Here is a 16,359-nt window from a genome sequence, read left to right as displayed (position 1 = left end):
AGTGCAGAGTGAGAAATCTCAAGTCAGTGTTAGTCATAAATCAACGAGGATAGAGCACTACTACTGGGTTGAGTAACAACTTGTTATGCCCTATTTATTTGATATCCTTGGGAAGCTTGCCCGCTCATCCTCTCCCCTCACCCCTCTCCCCTCTCTGGAAACCAAAGATGAGTGGATTCTGGGGAGAGGGGAGGGGGGACTGGGAAGAGTAGAAGGAGGGGATCTGTAGGGATAGGGGTATAATGTAAGAGAAAAGAAAAACAAGAAGCAGTATTGTGATATTCCTCCTGCATCCCTCAATCCCAATCTAAGCATGGGGAAAATACCATCAAAGTTCAAATTTTAGGACATGCTCTAAAATAACTATTTCTCAAAACTGCCAAGACTATTAGAATACAGGAAAGACTGAGATTCCATTGCAGACTAGAAGAGACTAAGGCCAAGTAACTGTTATCTGGTATCTTTGACAGACTCTGGAGATAGGAAAACTAACACTAGGAAAAAGTTAGGGAGACCCAAATTAAGTACACCTCAACTGTTGCAGTCAAACCTCCTTAATACAGACACACCACAGAAATGGAAAGCTGCAAAGAACAGGGAGTTGAGTGAAAAAAAGAACAGAACTCTCTCTGTAATTAAAAAAAAACTAAAGTAAAACTTTATAGACATGCATCCTCAAAAAATGTATGTATGCAAGAACAATACATGTGAACAATAACAGCACCATGTAATTTCTAAATTCTGGATAAACATATAAGCTCATTTATGATAGAATTAATCAGTTGTAAAAATTACTCAGAATCAAACCAAACCAAACTCCCAGTGCTTATTGAAACCAGGGCCTTTCAAATGCTAGGGAATACATGCAGTCATGGAGAAGAATATATAAATGCAACAAGTCACCAAGATGAAAAGTCATAACGAGTGAAAGCAGTCAAATCCAACAGGATTAAACAGGGCATAAGTCCATTTTAAAACATTAACACAAAATCATACCAGGCTGAACTGTTTTAAAATGCATTATATTTTAAATGGCTAGTGTGGAGTCAATCTATGAGGCCTCCATGGGAAGTGGGGGAGGGGGCATGCAGAGGACTCCCTGCAGTTCTCAGGTGCTGGCACTTCATCCTTTTACTTGGCTTTGGCTTACAGGAGTCATCACTTGTTACTCAGTCAGCAAATGGCACACTTCCATAAGCACTTCTGTAATTTCTACTACACTAAATTATCACTTTAAAAAGCTTTACGCCTTTAATCCCAGCACTTGGGAGGCAGAGGCAGGCAGATTTCGGAGTTCGAGGCCAGCCTGGTCTACAGAGTGAGTTCCAGGTCAGCCAAGGCTATACAGAGAAACCCTGTCTTGAAAAACTAAAAAAAAAAAAAAAAAAACAAAAACTTTATAGCACCAGAAAGGCTTGAAACAAACAAGTCAGGGTATCAGGAAAACAAATTTATTTTGAGCAAGGAAGGAAGAGCTATCACACACAAGCAGACTGACAAGTCTGGCAGGCATTCCAGAAAATGTTCAAACTCTAAAATCCCAGCAGATGCCAAAACCAATGCAAACCAGTAGGTATCAATTCTCAATTATCAAATGGTTTTTTTTTTTAAAAAAAAATCCCTAAAACAATAGCTTGTGATAAGAAATGAGGCAGATAATCTGGCATTAATGTTAATTGGCATAGTCTTAGATGAGTGCTCCAAACTACTGACAACTTTAGAAGCAGGACTTTTCAATCAACACCTTCCTTAGGGATTTATTCAATGCAACGAACTCTACAAATAGAAAGGTTTTTTTTTTTTTTTTTTAAATAAATGCATAAAACGCATATGGGCTTATTCGATTTTTGGTTTTGGTTGATGTTCTATTTCTATATTGGGACAGGTCTCTTTGTGTTGCCTTGGTTGTCCTGGAACTAGTTCTGTAGACCTGGCTAATGGCCTTAATTAATCGATCCACCTACTTCTGCTTCTTGAGTGTTGGGATTAAAGGTTGTGTACCGCCGCCGCCGCCGCCGCCACCACTCGGCTACTCTTGATTTGTTTTTAATCATTAAAACGGCACAAGCAAGCAGCAGTATGGTAAAAAAGGCAATGCCTGTCGGTCCCAAGGAGATAATGAATGTGTGCCGTAATAAACCTGCGAGGAGCATAATCATTGGTAACCCCTGAAGCGAGAACAATTCTGATCACTGTTGGTATTGATGTGGGTGTTGAGTGCCAAAGCCTCGAATCACAGCTTTCTATAATTTTCATAGAGACATCCCGGCAGCAAGTAGGATCAGGACCGCCAACTTTTGAAGAGGCTTGTTTTGCTAACAGTAAGGAAAACCAAGAGGCATCAGACTAAAGGACCATTCCTGCACCTGGTCCAGGAACAGAGGAGGGCAAGGCGTGGGGCCTCCAGGACTGCTGAGCAGGACTATGTACCATTTTAATTCAGGACCTCAGACTAGGAGTTACTATTGATGCTGATTAGGCCTCAATGCAAAGACCACTCAGTAGGTCTGCACTCAGTAGGTTTGCATTTGAACCCCAGTTCTAGTTTTCCATCCCACCTTGACCCCAGCTGCCAGCAGACCCTCACGCAGCAGCTGCATATTCCCGCAGGATCGCCACCCACACTAAAGCTGTAGGTGTTGGGTTTCTCTCCAGCCTCACGTGCAGGCCACGTCCCTTATCCTAGTTTGTATGCACAATGCGGGCATCAAAAGAATTCCCACTAAACTCTTGCTAGTCTAAGAGGAGTCAAAATTGATGTCCAAGAAGCTCTTTCCATACCTCTAGTCTGGATCGGTGTATAGTGATGAAAGTTAAGTCCTTGCGTTGAGAAACTGAAAGAAACACCTGCTCGAGAAGCCTCGGTAGGTTCACTGTAAAAGGGCCTCACTCTTTAGCCCTTAAGACCTCTCTGTTGTTGCCGCCTTTGGGGCGGGACAGGCTTTCCAGCAGGGATTGGTGGGCTGGCTCAATTGGGCCTCTACACTGGTTCAGCGAGTCTCTCTTCTGATTGGTTGTCTGGGTAAGCTCACTGCTCCCGTGTGTCTAGGCCTCCCAACTCTTGTCAGATGCAGTTCCTACCCAGGAGTTAATTTCTGTGCTCAGCACAAGTGTAGGATACAAGCGTATACTGAATTACAAAATTTGAATTATATTACTATGAAATATTTTTCGTTCTTGCTTTGTCACCGAATAAACAATTTTACCTTCTGACTATTGATGTTCTCCTTCTGCCTTCCCAAATTGGTACCATTTGCCTTTCCTCAGTACGTAAGATCCATAACTTTCTGCAGCTCTTAAGTTAATCTTCAGTTAGCTGTGACTTCTGATCTGTTTGCCTATGATTGCTTTGTTAAAGCAACTTCAAAAGTGTTTTTTTATTGTTCTTTTTAAAAATTTACTTACATCTGAAATGTTGCCTCTACTCTTATTGCCCCCCCCCCAAGTTTTTTACCCCATCACACCTCTCCTTTGCCTCTGAGAGGGTGCTCCCCACCACACACAAATGTTTCTTAGAAGCAACAAGATGGAATTTGCTGCCTCACCCATTCTGTTCCTGTATATGTATATATATATATATATATATATATATATATATATATATATATATATATATGAAAACCCTATAATTTCATAGTTAACAGAGTTTGTCATATTCTTGACATGTTACATTAGGGTTTTTATTTTACCTTGTGGCTTTCTGTTTCTTGGGGTGGGCTTTCCCATTCTTTTTGGGGGTGGAGTGTGTGTTTTGGTTTTGTTGCTTGATTCTAGTCTTTTCTTGATTTTACTCTCCACAGTTAGAAGACCTGACTGATGAGAACTGATTTCCTACAGGTTTTCCATCGTTCCACCACCATGACAGGTGCTTACACCAGGCTGATGGACTGCAACAGGTTTGTCTTGAGAGTTTGTTCTGTTGATCAGAGTTTTAGCTTTTCCCATTACAAACAGGAAACCAAATGTCTTTTCCTCTCTTTTTATTTAACTTACTCTTTTTGCCTGAAAATTTGTTTTCCCTTTACCCTTAGAATGTAGAAATTATAACTGATATATCAGGTGTGCCTTTTACTCATTAATCTTGAAAAGAATCCAGTAAGTTCCCTTAGATCTTCAGAAATTTTAAATTTAAATTAAAAATATTTCAAGCAAGAGAACTTTCTGTGTTTCTTTCATCCCTCCCACCAGCCTGCTTTCTCCTCTGGAATTGGAATTTCTGTGGCTGCACACCAGACCTCCGAGACCCACTCTTCTAGCAATTTCTCTCTCTCTCTCTTTTTTCTTCCACTCCTATCTTTTCTCTTTCTATGCTTTGAAATGTGATTTAAACTTTATTTTTTATTTACTTATTACAAATGTGTTTGTGGCACAGTGCACATGTGGAGATCAGGGGAGAGTCGGTTGTCTATGTCTACTATGTGGACTCTGGGCTCAAAGTCAGGTCTTCAGGCTTGGCAGCAGATGCTTTTACCCAACAAAGCATCTTACCTGGGGTGTGAATTTACCCAAGTAATGTCTCTTATCTTTGGGGTCAAAACTTATCATCTTCTCCAACCCAACTACTAAAATGTTCAAGAAGCTACATAGAATTTCTTTAACTCTCAAAAGCTTTGTCTGTTCAAGTGCTTCAATATCTTCCTTTTGTCCTCTACCCATTAGCAGTTTTGTTGCCTCAGATGTACATTCTATTTGTTTCTTTGACAAACAGTTCTTCATAGGTATTTATTTTTGCTAGTTAGTTGAGGTGCAGGCTGGTTAACTGAATATTTTAAGCACCAGTGGGTCTACACCTGGGAAAACACACAGTAAAGTCTCACCCTCTTTGGTTATTGAATAGGAGTATGGTACCCATCAGGGTTCTACAAGGACACCTGGGGAGAGCCTCTTTATTCTCTCCTTAAACTGCTCAGATTGAGCACATGGTGAGTTAGCCCACACTTTTCAGCTGTTTCTTTATCTTGTGGGATTGAAGGAATCAAGTAAGTTTTTACAGGTCTCCTAGACATTAGGCATGCCACAGACCCAAGGGCCAAGCCTTTCATTTTTGCATTTATTTATTTATTTTTATTATTATTATTTTTTTTCTACAAACCCTTGTGTCGAGGCTGACTTTCAATAGATCGCAGCGAGGGAGCTTCTCTGCTATGTACGAAACCCCGACCCAGAAGCAGGTCGTCTACGAATGGTTTAGTGCCAGGTTCCACACGAACGTGTGATCAGATCAGCGTGATGGGTGAGAGGGCGGCCTGCATTTATTTTTATTTTTAACCTCCAGGTTGTTGTTTTTTTTTTTTTTTTTTTTAACCAACTTTGGCATAGGGAAAACATCATCAGTCTTATAGATTGGTGTTCTTAATTAGCAATCTGTTCTTTGAAGCAAAATCCCAGATCCTCTCAAAATGAATTTAAAATGCTCAAAAGCCATATCCCCTAATACAAAGCATAGACCTTTAACAAGTGAGAATGTTGTCATATAATGTTGCTGACAATATTTGATGTTTCAAATATTTGATGAGCCAGGAATGCTGAAAATCAGCTACACACACTGTGTACCTTTTAAAAAAGTTATTATTTATTTATTTACACTCCAGATTTTATCCACCCGCCATCCCCATCTACTCTCTGACTGTTCCACATCCCATACCTCCGACCCACACCCTGTCTCCACGAAGATGTCCCCACTCCCCACTCCCCACTCCCCACCCCCCACCAAACCAGACCTCTAAACTCCCTGGGGCCTCCAGTCTCTTGAGGGTTAGGTGCACCATCTCTGATTGAACACAGATCCAGCAGTCCTCTGCTCTATATGTATTGGGGGTCTCATATCAGCTGGTGTATGCTACCTGGCTGGTGGTCCAGTGTTTGAAAGATGCTTCCTATGTACAACATGCTTCCTATGTACAAGAGATAAGTTTAAGCATTTTAATTGTACAAACTATTATTATTATTGTTATTGCATGTATGTGTGTAGTGTGTCAGAGCACAACTTAGTAGGAATCAGTTCTCTCCATCTACCATGTGGGTCTTCAAAACAGAACTCAGGTCATCAGGCACTCGTACATGAGCAGCCATCTTGCAAGCCCTAACTAATCTTCTAATTCTAACAAGCTTGTGAATTTGGTATTGTTAGCATGGCTGATAGTGTTGTGGCTATTCACCTGGCACATAAAGCTTAAGTGAGTCAGCTGAGGTCACATTAATAATAGGATTCAGAATCCAAGAGATCAATGTCTTTTACTGATTACCCAAAGCTCCTTTGCCTACTAAAATGTTCAGCTGATTGTGTCCAAGTTCAAGGTAGAGCATTGAAAGAATAGAAAACATTTTATGACTACATTTTCAACTGTGGGAACAAGCAAAAGACACTTAAGTATCACCATTTTGTTGTCAGACACCATTCAATCATGGGGAGATACTAAATTCAAGGCCCCAGGCCTAGGGTTGCTGGGGACTTCCCAATAACTGAACAGTCTCTATTATAAGGAAACAGTTGTCTGAGTACAGACATTTCAAGGACAGTTTCTCCTTATTGTTGGCAGGGTCAAACTTAAGTTCATGTTCTCAGGCCTAGGAACATATTCCTAACCTGATTGGTAAAAACTCCCTTGCTCAATCCCTTATGTCAAAATATGATTGGACAATGCTATAACCCACCCTGCTCCACCTAGTTTTGTGGTTTCATCCTTTCAATATGTTGTACAATTTTTCTTCAGAGTCGTAGTTCAGCCCTGTGGATCAGCAGCAGCTTGATTACAATAAATTTTTGTCATCTGCATTGACTTGGTGTTTGAGTTATGTTGGATTTGTGTTGGATTTAAGTGGGCCCCATAACACAAGTATATCATAGAAGCCCAAGCCCTCTATTTTCTTTCTGAGATCCCAAGGTAGGACCTTTCAACTAAGCTCAAGGTCAGTTCAGAAACTAGCTACTAGCAAAGGTCCAGGCGAGGATCCAAAGGTGCAATCACCCTGACCACCTAAAGATGGCTCAGTAAATGTCTCCTTTGGCTCCAACTATGCAAAATGTGAGTGTCTGGGAAAACACTTCTTTACTTAGCACATAAGGCTAATTTCAAAATAGCTCTGCTCTATCCTAAGTTCTCCATGGTCACAGAGTTCCACCCTCCAGTGGGTGTGTTGGGCAGAGGTGAGGGATGATGGTGGTGAGGGGGTGGTTTGAAAGAAGCTGAGGCAGGGCTGAGTTATGTTCTTTCTGGCCAATCAGGAGGCATGTCCTCTTGGTTCTTCAGTGCTCTGCCCCACCTTCCTGTATCCACTTGAATGCCCTGGGTGTCTAAGCCAAGGCCAGGACTTCTATTCTTGTTGGCTACCAACTGAGACCATTGTTCTGAAAAAGTGTTTGGACCAATCTTTGTGTCTCCCACTGACTATGCAAAATCTTGGAAGAGGCAGAAGCAAAGGGGCAGAAGAGTAGTTGTGGAAGCAAAAAGAGTGGGAGGGAAGCCAGACTTGTTGCCGAGAAGTGTGATGAGTGTGGCAGAGGGCTTCAGTGAAAGCTTAAAACTTCGGATTCATCAAAACAAACAAACAAACAAACAAAAACCCACTGGAGAGAAATCCTAAGTGATGGCTGTGGCAAGGGATAGCTCTGATCTTCAAACTCACCGGAGGGGCCACACAGGGGAGAAGCCCTATACTTGTCATGAGTGTGGGAAGGGATTCAGCAAGAGCTCAAAGCTTCTCCCTCACCAAAGGGCGGGAAGTGTGGTGAGGGATTCAGTTGATGTTCACCTCTAGCCCCTCAAAGGAGAGAAATCTTACAAATGTGGCATCTGTGGGATGACCGTTAGTCACACTGATCTTCACATTCATCAGAGGGTTCACACAGAAGGAAAATGTAATGTATGTACACGCAGGGCACAATAAGGGTTTCATCTACAGCTCAACTCTTCAAATTCATCTGAGTTCACATGGGAAAGAAGACATATAAGCTATCGGTCCTGTATTCAATCAGAATTCATTTCTTCCTGATAATTACAGAAGGGAAACTTTTCAGTCTTGTTTATTTACTCAATATCTTAAGCAAACTTAACCTTTAAATGTAATATAAGTGGCTGGAAAAGAAATCCTATAGATCTGAGTAGTGATGATAAGCAACAGTTAGATCTCCTGATACTCTAAGAATAAGGTAATCTCAGTGGGGGTGTCTCTGAAGGGAAGCAGTCTCAGCCTGCAGTCATCCTGGAGGAGGAGGAAAACTGTGATTGGTTCTTTCTATACATGCTATATGCATTCTATACATCCATAGTCTGACCAGGGGAACCTGACAGTGGGAAAACGCCTTGCTATTCCTATGGGTCTGAGGCACTTGACATGGCTATGCTGATGACAGTATGCACACACTCAGGACTTTATGGGCTCACCACACTATATATTTAGAATAAATTTTTTTTTTAACTATAAATGCTACTTTTATTAGAGGAGAATTAGGACAATATAAACATGGAGTTACTAAGACTGTGTAAGTCCTTTTATATGTTTCGATTATTTCCCAAGAAGAGAAAAAATGTTAAATAGACCCATTTCAAGCAGTGAAAGAATTGTTAATACCAAAGAATGGAATGCCATCTGAAAGTCCAGAAATCTGTAGCATTAAGGAAAAGAAAGGAGAAAGTACCCTCAGTAGTGTAACAGAAACTCGAGGGAGAACTTCAGTATAAGTCAGAAAGTTCAGAATGTCCTCTGAAGTCAAAAGAGAAACAAATGCAGTTAAAATGTTTTTTTTTTTTTTAATCTGAATTTTAGGTTGTTAAGGAAGAGTTCATAGAGACAATTTTTGTTGATTTTGAAGAAGGAAAACTTTAAGTTAAGAAAGTAGAAGTGTCTCTTCAGTGGGAAGTAGCTCATGGGGCTGTGGACTCCTGAGTTGCTATGGATACTTCCAGCAGTTCTTGAAATACAAAACAAAACAAAAGCAAGCAAGCAACCAAACAAATGGCAGATCAACCAGGGAGGTCCCTTTAGTGGGCTGGCTTCCTCTTGGCACATGTGTCTAGGAGGGGCCTGAAAATGACCAGGACCAGGAAGATTCAAATAGACCTAGCAAGGATGGGCTGTGCTTTGTTTGCAGCTCCCACCACTCAATGTTTGGCCCAAAAAAGGGGCATGTTTTGTTTGCATGTGTGTGCGTGTGCGTGTGCTTGTGCGTGTGCGTGTGCATGCGTGTGTGTGTGTGTGTGTGTGTGTGTGTGTGTGTGTGTGTGTGTGTTTAAATCAGGGATCAGGATAGCTAAGGGTCTTGGCCTCCACTAACTTCCCCAGCTCTACTGTAAGCTTTGTGACCTGGGCTCTGGGCCCTTCCCTACAGATCTGGGTAAAAGTGAGGGTACTGTTTACAAAAAGCACTTTGCGCCCAAGGCAAAAGCCTGGGAAGGCTTTGACTAAAGACCAGTAAAACCAAAGGTGGGTAAGATTCTCACCCAACATTCAAGGCAAACAAGAAGTTTCCCAAGGCTCCAGGGCATAGAATATCCCAGCTATTTCTGGGTATGCCCTCAGCTGGCAAGGAATCCTGCAGTGGTTCTGAAAATTACTGTAGATACGTCATTACTGAAGATATGTCAGGGGGTCCAAAGCCAGGCGACATTGTCTTTGCTGGCAATGAATTTGATTTTAAGTTCTGGTGATATCTTTTTTTTTTTTTTCCATTTTCCTACAAAGTATCAGTACTTTTAAGTAGTGAAAACAACCAAAACCAAAATACAACAACAAAAAAAACCCCACAATACTCTGTTCATTGCCATTATTTTTGGACAAAGTGTCTCATGTGACTGAAGATGACTTTGAACTTCTGATCTTCCTGCTTTCATCCTCCCCCAACTGGTGGAAATAGTGGTTTGAGCCATCATGTTTACCTCACCCATTTAAAATGAATAAATGATGAATACAAACAAAACCAAAGAACACTTTAACCTTCTAACCTCCCTGAAATTGATTTTAACGTTTTTATGTAATATCCAGTATGTCTGATCTCATCTTCACACTTAGCCCATATTCTTGCCTTTCTCAGTCATTGGCTGGTGATTCTTTTCCTCCACATGTTCTCATTGTTGCTCTTCCCCCAGTTTCTCCTGCCTATTGAATTTTTGTGGGTATATCATATAAAGATAAATAGTTGTCGCTATATCTGATGAGAGTATGCATGAGAAGGTAAATATACCCACCCTTCTAAAATCCTCATGTTTAGAGGATCTGAATTCTGTCAAAATACTATAGATCTGATGATTCTATGTTCATGGACTTTTGAAGAGAATTGACTGTTAATTTTAAAGATAGTTCTTGCAGCATGTTTCTACATATTTTATGTATTTATTTAACAAATATCAGTATATTTAACTTTTTACTACACTGAAGTGATAATTTGATACACTGTATTCTTTTAACTGCCTTGATCTAGTTGTAAGTCAGCCCTTGAGATGTCAATTCCTTTGAAGCTTCACACTGTTCTGTAAATCCTCTCTTAACTACCCTTTAAAAAATGTTCACAGCTACTTCTTGTTCCTTCTGCAAAACAAAGTGGGTACATATGAAATCATAAATAGTTTATTAAATCTAATATTTTCAGTTGTTATTATTAGTTGTAATGATCAACCACATTAACAAATAATTTCCTTCTTTCCAATTTTCATCATCTCGTTAATCTCAGAGTTCTCTATGAAGTTAATGTGACTCTTCCCCCTTGCCATTATCCATATGAATTCCAAACTCCTAAGGTAGCTTAAACGATCTCTTGGGATAATGCTGGGCCCTTTTCTAGCTTTATCTGTCTACAAAGTGGAGTTTCCATTCTTTCCCAGTGAATGTTCCAGCCAATGAGCTTATGCCGCTCTTAACAAGTCATGTCTTAACTCCTCTGTGGTGTTGTCCTGCGTTTATCATCTCTCCTGACATTATTCTCATCCTTCACCACACATAACTTCCCACACTGCCACATAAAGTCTGTCTTCTCTAGTTTACACATTAGCTTAACTTCCTTTAATGGTACACAGTCAATTTAAAATGTTAAGTTAGTAAGTTTATGGGGAAATGCCTGGAAGATGTCAGTTGGTTGTGTATGTTCCACAAGAACTGAAGTTTAAATAAATTTCCAAAAGGTATTATTTGAAACTACATTATGCTTAGTGAATCTAGCAAGGTTATTTTACTGGTGTGTGTGTGTGTGGGGGGGGGGTAAGTCAGTGTGCAGGTGCATGCCCTCATATGGAGGTCAGAGAAAGATACCAGGTGTCTTCCTCTAACCTTGTCTTATTGCCTTGACAAAGGGGCTCACGGAACTGGCAGCTTTCCTTTTTAGTTAGGTAGGCTGGCCCTGGGACTCTTGTGGACTTCTTATCTCTGTTCCTCCGTACTTGAGTTGTAGGCATGCATGGCTGTGCCTGCTTTTTTTATGTAGGTTCTAGGCAATTAAACTCTGGTTCTTCTGCTTCTAGAGGAAGTGGTCTTACACATAGAACCATCTCCCTAAACTTCTAGTAAGCACATTTAAAAGAAAAGTATGAAGATTTAGGAGGAAAAAAATTACTTAGACATAAATAGCTAACTATTGAGAAAAAAATAAACATGAAAATGATACTTTAACCTTTGGTCATCCAAGAGAAAATCAGTTTATTGAGACATATCCATCACAATTAACACAGCAGTAAGTACTTTGATGAATGAGCCACATCCCAATATTTCATACCCAGAATGTTTTGTTGGGATCCTCGTTGTGTGGACCTATGCTTGTGTGAATTATTACACCAATTTTTTATGTAGAATTTTGAATTTTGTAACAAATTGTGATGTAAAAGATAAAAAAATAGAATTTTTTCATCAATTAACACATGTAGGCATTTCTTCTGTGTGTTTTGCTTTGGAATATGATATGAACCCTGACAGCAAGCCAGCATTATTCATTGGGGATATCTGCATATGAATCTTTTGGGAATGTTTCTTGACTCAAGTAACACTTTGGGATCCTGAGATAGCTCACAGTGGCCATGCTTGTGGAATTTTAAAATGCTCTTCCTTGAAAATAGAGTTGTCAAATATACACCGACTCCATTCCCGATTTTTTTAAACTTTTAATGATCTTAGTATTTGAGAATCATGCGTAGGTAGTAGCCCTCTATTGTACCAGTGGACTCAAAGGAAACTGAAACTTCCTTAGAGTCTTAAAACACATCTGTATTTCTCAGCAACACATTGTCTAAATGTGGTTTTGATCTAATTTGAATTATGGTCTAATTTTTGTCATGGCTCTAACAACTCGTGGGGCTATTCAGTGTCATATTCTTTGTGCTAGTTAATAGAATGTTGGTGTTTTTGGAAATGTATTCATTATCTTTGAAAAGCACCACCATCTTTAATCTGTATTCTTACTGTTCTCCGTGACCACACTTTCTACCCTTAATTCTTCCTATGTTAACCTTTGCAATTGTGTTCTCCAAAACTCCCATTTGGTTCAAAGAAATATCCATGTTCTGTCTCAAGTTCTTTATGGAATATTCCTTCTCTTTTTCTGAAAATAGACCCTTGTTATTATCGAAGCCACTTCTTAGCATCCTGTAAGTGCTATTATTTTGGAAGCTTTGATATAGTTGTATATTCTTAATCTCATTTCTGCATAATAATTTCTCATATAAAATATTTTTTATGGGCCGGGCAGTGGTGGCGCACGCCTTTAATCCCAGCACTTGGGAGGCAGAGGCAGGCGGATTTCTGAGTTCGAGGCCAGCCTGGTCTACAGAGTGAGTTCCAGGACAGCCAGGGCTATACAGAGAAACCCTGTCTCGAAAAACCAAAAAAAAAAAATTTTTTTAATGTTCTTTAGTTATTCCATCCTTGCTGTTGTAATGCATTAGGCTATTAACAAATTTATTTTTAACACAAATTTACTGACCATCCCCCTGTATGTGAAACGTGCAAATTGCTGCCCCACTGAATCTAGTCTATTGTGAATGACCACATAAATTAATTTCACTGTCAATATAAACCTTGATTACTTGGCTCATATTTCTTTCTACCTCAGATCTTTACAGTATTATGATATGTAACTTCAAAACTGTCAGGCAACTCCAACAACTCAGAATGACAGACCTTTATGTAATCATTTCTAGTAACAACAACCAACCAATCTACCCCACTCTTTGTATTATTGATTAGAATTACTGCCATGAGAATAACATTGAATAAATTTATCTGAAACCACACCCTCCTAGCCTTTGGATATTTGTTTCCTTGCTCCTGGTTTGTTTCCCCCTTTTTAAATCAAGGCTGTACCCCTTGCTGCCCTCTAGTTTCAGAAGGTAGCCATTCTTCCTATTGGCAGGATCTACTCCTGATTTTCTGTTATCACCTGGGGCACGTAGTATTTCAACCACACCCTCCATGAGGGTCATGACTTCATTGCTGTTCTCCAGGTGTTGTGAATACACCCAAGTCCTGACTTTCTCTGGGAGGCTTTCTAAGAGCTGTTGCAGCACCACCAGCTGTAGGATCTGTTCCTTCGTATGAACCTCTGGTGTCTGCCACTCAAGGCAAAGATCTGAGAGTTGGCTCATCTAAATACTGGAAGTGTCTGAACTTCCAACGAGGTGTCTCAGAGTCATGTCTGTCAGTGGCAGTCATATGTCTCCAAGACCTATCATCCCTCACGACCTCACTTCATTCACATACAACCAGGTTTTGAGATTTTGTGACAGCCATCTACTTAGAGACTACATGTTCCACCTTGGTTCAAATCTGCCCTACTGTAGCATGCCAGTAATTCAGAGGCATGGGTAGCTTTTTTTTTTTTAATTTTTTAAATTTTTTATTAAACATAGGATGATTTTTGAATCAGGACAAAGAATTTTAGAAGCTTCTGAAATGTGGTCAACATGCAGCTTCTTCAGAGACTAAAAAATAATAAAACAAACACAACCCACAGGTAACATATCTACTAACATAATGTTAAAAATGTAAAGACAGTGTTGGGAGGCAGAAGGGGGACACTGGTTACTTCTTGCGTATCTGTGCGTGTCCACAAGAATGTGCCTGTGTTTTAAGGGCTGAGGGCAAAGATTCCTAATTGCTGCTCTGTTCAGCAAGGCCACCTGTGGAGCCGGGCAAGAGGTTTCCTTGATTTGTCTCTGGGACTGGTATGAGTGAAGGGAGTCCTCAACCTAAATAGTGCTCACAAGTGTCTCCAAGTAGCTCCGGTGGAGACTCGGGTCCTCTGAGTTTGGGATCCCGCTAAATGGGTCCAGGAAGGGCTTGCAGGTCCAGGCTTCTAGCTCTGTCCTGGGTGAGGGGCTAGAAAGCAAGCATTATGCCATTGAAGGGAGAGGGAGTCTGTGAGAGCACGAGGTGAAGAGGATTAGTGAGCTGCCAAGCAGCTGCTTTTAGATAAGCTTCTGTAGTGCCTGGAGTTTAATTTCACTGCTGTACCTATGCTCTGTGGCTTTGCAGTGATGCAGTCTGCAGGTGTCCACGCTGATAGAAATAGCTCGGAGTTGATGGTTAGGGAATGGCTGGTGTTGATGCCTTACAAAAACACCAAGTGTCACTGGATTGGTTATCAGGGAAAGGAAGTTTAACTTTTTTTCTATTTTTTCTTTTATTTTTTAAGATGATAATATAATTATGTCAATTTCCCCTTCACTTTTCTCCCTGAAAACCCTCCGGTGAATCGTACCTCCTCCCCCCGCGCTTGCTAACTTTTAAATATGCTGCCTCTTTTTCTTCAATTGTTATCACTTACATATTTTTCTCTAAATACACAACCACAACCTCTTGGGTTGTAGCGGTGAGTTTTTAGTTTTAGTTTTTAGCTTTGGCTCTGGGCAGTCGCTCAGAATGCGTGTGCTTACCCAGAAGCTACTTGAACTCACTAATGGAAGACACAAATACACACACACACACACACACACACACACACACACACACACACATATGTGCGCGCCAGCTAATTTTAAAATGCCTTGACCACCTCAAAGGTTGGGCACTCCTAAAACTTCCCCAGGCCCAATCAGGGGAGTGGCCAGTGGCCACCCACACCAATTGTCATATGACTAGTTTCTCTCCTGCAGCTTCTATGTCCCATCCTTCTCTCCCGAGTCATGGTGATTCTCTGTCTCCATTTTTCCAGTTCCTAGCCTGAGCAAATCTAAAACTCATTGACCTCTAGCATCTTTATTGATCGATCAAAAAACAATTGGGGAAAAGGACCTTCAGTGTTTGAGCTCACAGATTCCTGATTAATTCAAAGCATTAGAATCAATCCTGAACATTCGGTTTGTGTGTATGTATGTTTTCAGCGCTGATCACGTGGTATTGGATAATTAGTTTGCGTGTTCTTCCCTAGGAAAGACTATTTCCCAAGCTTTACTTCCCCAGACATTTTCTAGCCATTCCCAGAAAAAGTCAAAACTTCCAGATTATTTTACTTTTCTCAAATACTCTGATTTGCAAATTTTCTGTTTTTCGGAAGACAAATTTCTCTGTTTTTTTTTTTTTTCCTTTTTGTTTTTTTGAGACAGGGTTTCTCTGTGTAGCCCTGGCTGTCCTGGAACTCACTCTGTAAACCAGGCTGTCCTGGAACTCAGAAATCTGCCTGCCTCTGCCTCCCAAGTGCTGGGATTAAAGGCATGCGCCACCACTGCCTGGCGAGGAGAGTAATTTCTCAATTGCCCCACTTGTGACCAATTTGATTATATCAACATCCCTTTTCAAAGATATTACTCTTTATATTTAACGAACTGTTCAAGTTCAACAGGCCATAAAATCCATCCAACTGTCTGCTGGTTGCATTTATATAGCCAAATTCCTGTCACCGGCACTGCCCTGGTTCTTCTCAGGCAGAAGCACTGGCTTAGCTAGACTCCATGTTAAGTCTCACCATCATCTCAGAGGCCATTTATTCAATGTAGTTTTGTTTTGTTTGTTGAGACAAAAATTTCATGTAAACATTGGGTTTCTTTTCCTTAACTATTTGTTTTTATTTTATATTTGGAAGAGTATTTTGTCTGCATGTCTCAGACACTGAGCCATCTCTCCAGCTCTAGACCTTGAACTTCTCATCTCTGCCTCCACCATTCCACGGGTAGGACCACTGCGCTCTATTTATGCAGTGCTAAAGGACTGAACCCGGGGCTTTGGCTGGCTAGCTGAGCCCAGAGGGCTTTATTAAATACTGTAGCTTAATACTATTGCTTTTTGCTATTCTAACATTCATTATGTATACCATAAATGGCTTGAACTGTAGTGCCAGGGAAATATTAGTGGCCCCCCAAAAAACAGACAGGAGCCAATCTGATGCAACTCACAACAGGGTCTTTATTCTATTTGAGCTAGCTTGCCCCCTCAATGCACCGCTGT

At 40.6% G+C, this 16,359-nt stretch overlaps 1 protein-coding gene across 1 annotated transcript in view; it reads right to left on the bottom strand.

Annotated features, from left to right (window-relative positions):
• Positions 1-2,861, bottom strand: part of Nlrp14 (NLR family pyrin domain containing 14) — a 35,926-nt gene extending 33,065 nt beyond the window's left edge. Inside the window, exon 1 of the mRNA XM_034520676.2 lies at positions 2,782-2,861. The gene's annotated coding sequence lies outside the window, so the exon portion shown is untranslated. The remainder of the gene's footprint in view (positions 1-2,781) is intronic.
• Positions 2,862-16,359: the final 13,498 nt, after the last annotated feature.

This window comes from Arvicanthis niloticus, chromosome 1 (genome assembly GCF_011762505.2).
Source record: "Arvicanthis niloticus isolate mArvNil1 chromosome 1, mArvNil1.pat.X, whole genome shotgun sequence".
In the NCBI taxonomy this organism is placed as follows: domain Eukaryota; kingdom Metazoa; phylum Chordata; class Mammalia; order Rodentia; family Muridae; genus Arvicanthis; species Arvicanthis niloticus.
Note: the sequence above shows the minus strand (reverse complement) of the source record. Positions and strands in the feature narration are given on the sequence as shown.